We start from the raw sequence: 341 nt of genomic DNA, 5'->3' as shown, positions 1-341 counted from the left end.
TTATTTTATTAATTTAAAAAAAGAAAAAAATAGGCAACCCATCTTACTTTAAAAAAAAATTAATGCAATTTTGGTTGCATACATAACTTTAAATAATTTAAATTAAATCAATAAATTAAAAATGTTTATACTTAAAAATATGCAACATAGTGATATTTTATGCTAACTAGCGCTACCTGCCAACCGTCTTAATAGAGATACAGCTAAAGGGAATGTTTCTAGGTCTAGTGTTAGTTTTAATACTAGTATTAGTTTAGTTTAATTTGTTATTCAGCGCTAGATTATTAAATATTTTTATTGAGCTAAACGAACACTGCCTTCCCCGTAATAATCCGTTACAT

This window comes from Onthophagus taurus, chromosome 5, assembly GCF_036711975.1.
Source record: "Onthophagus taurus isolate NC chromosome 5, IU_Otau_3.0, whole genome shotgun sequence".
NCBI classification, from domain to species: Eukaryota; Metazoa; Arthropoda; class Insecta; order Coleoptera; family Scarabaeidae; genus Onthophagus; species Onthophagus taurus.
Note: the sequence above shows the minus strand (reverse complement) of the source record.